Source organism: Octopus sinensis, unplaced genomic scaffold, assembly GCF_006345805.1.
Source record: "Octopus sinensis unplaced genomic scaffold, ASM634580v1 Contig05016, whole genome shotgun sequence".
NCBI lineage: Eukaryota > Metazoa > Mollusca > Cephalopoda > Octopoda > Octopodidae > Octopus > Octopus sinensis.
In genome coordinates, this window is record NW_021827976.1 from 1 (window position 1) to 2,500 (window position 2,500).

The following is a 2,500-nucleotide window of genomic DNA, read 5'->3' on the forward strand; positions in this document are numbered from 1 at the left end:
TGTGTGGGTATGTATGCATACATACGCACATATATATATATGTGTGTGTGTGTGGTGTGTGTGTGTGTTGTGTGTGTGTGGTGTGTGGGTGTGTGTGTGTGTGTGTGTTGGTGTGTGTGTGTGTGTTGTGTATGTGGGTGTGTTGTGTGCTTGTGTGTGTGTGTGGCAATCGAAAAGTATTCACAAGCAATAAAGATAAAATGAATCAGCAAAAATACAGATAAATAAATACATAAATAAATGGTTGAAGTATTTGTAACCATGGCACAGTGGCGGAGGCGGACGATAAAGTTACTTTGGTCCATTAGGAACTGTGAATGTATAATTGGAATCGATTTATTGCGTTGAAAACAAGTCGTAGGGTTCTTTACATGATTCATTACTTACACATACATACACACATACATGCACAGATACATACACACACATGTTATATGTACATATACATACATGTATATATATATATATCTATATATATATATATATATATATATATATATATGTTATATATATATATATACATATACAATGCATATATATATATATATTTATAATATATATATATATATATATATATATATATATATCTATATATATATATATGCATGCATACAAAGAAAACACACATACTATATATATAATCAGACATATGTAAAGAAATATATATGGCTATACGTTTATATCTCTCTGTACACACACACACCACACACATACACACATACTACATACATACATACATACATACATACATATATATATATATATAGATATATAGATATATATATATATATATAACTATATGCATATATACATATATATATATTATGTATATATATATATGTATATATATATATATATATAGGGTAAGTTTACGAAAAAAAAACAAAAGACGAAGACAGGTGGTTGTACAAAACAAACAGATGTATTAGTATAACGCTCAGGAAAAGAAAAAGTATTTTACGTTTCGAGCCCACGATCTTCTACAGAAAGGGACACAGAAAAAAAACAAGGAAAGAAACAATGAGAGAAAAAATGCGTGCAGTGGCTAACGATCTATCATGGCGTCTGACTCGGACAGAAGGGTCACACACGAGAAAGAAAGTAGGGGAGATAACAAAGTAAAGATGTCCCCCAACTCGAAGGTGCGTGTGTGTATAAGAGAGTATGTATGTGAGATACATATATATATATCTCCGTGATCACCGTGACCGACCAGGCTATCAGATGTTGTTACACATCGCTGGTCACAATGCGCTTCGCATTGTTTTAGCCTTCAAATGACGCCACCCCGCTGGCTAAGCGAGCAGGCCAACAGAAGAAAGAGTGAGAGAAAGTTGTGGCGAAAGAGTACAGCAGGGATCACCGCCACCTCCTGCCGGAGCCTCGTGGAGAATTAGGTGTTTTCGCCCAATAAACACTCACAACGCCCGGTCTGGGAATCGAAACCGTGATCCTACGACTGCGAATCCGCTGCCCTAACCACTGGGCCATTGTGCCTCCACACCACACACACACACACACACACACACACACACACACACACACACACCATATATATATATATAACCGCAAAAACACGTACATATGTGCGTGTGTGTGTATTACAGTAGTATAGTTTGCATGAAGCATTGTCTTAACGCAAAGCAACCCTTTATGCACAAACTGCAGAGCAGAGTGGATAACTCACGATATTTTACCAAAGGCATCTTAAACCTTGTAATACAAATACAAGTACAAACTATAGACCCGTATTATTTCTATTGACCATGCACTGTTTTGGCTTTATAAAAATGTAATAAATTAAAAACATTTATATATACATTTTTTGAGGCTGTACCTATTCTAAAATTGTAACGATACAGAGATTAGCATGACTCCTGCGCGAGGATGACAAGAAAGTTCGTGAAGCGTTACATTTTTAACTCAAGGTGGTGCATGGCCGTAGTCTAATGACTGAAACAAGTAGAAGAATAAATGTATGTACATGTAGACACGCATACACACACATACACACACACCACACAATCAATCAATCGTAAGGAACCGACGCACGCCGAGGGAATTCAAAGGTGTAACGTAATCCAAGTGGAAAGATGATCCACAATTTAAGTCCTCCAAATCATCGTCGGAAGGACGTGGAATGTCCTTGTGAGCGTTCGATAATAGATAAATTAGTGACAACGGCGACTTCAAGATAAAAAAGAAGCGAAAAACCAAAACAAAATATAGTTGAATGTTGATGTACGCAGAAGATATGCTAGTTTGGTCCATGGCGTTTCGAACATGGATCTTTGTCGGATATTTGAAGAATGTTAAAAGATTGGGAATTTCCAGATACGAAAACAATCAGCCATACTGTTCAACGAGAGTTCAGAGATGTTGTCTAATTGTCGTCATCGAAACAATTCCTTCTGGACAACTGCAATATACGCGAAAATATAAGAGTCACTGAGTAGCTACCTTTGTCGGTTAAATGTGTGGTTCTGAAACTTCCCATTAC

The 2,500-nt window shown here is 36.4% G+C and overlaps 1 non-coding gene across 1 annotated transcript; it reads left to right on the forward strand.

Annotated features, from left to right (window-relative positions):
* Nucleotides 1–1,816: 1,816 nt before the first annotated feature.
* Nucleotides 1,817–1,922, forward strand: LOC115227580. The gene has a single exon (XR_003883140.1). It is a non-coding gene; the product is annotated as a U6 spliceosomal RNA (small nuclear RNA).
* The last annotated feature ends 578 nt before the right edge of the window (nucleotides 1,923–2,500 follow it).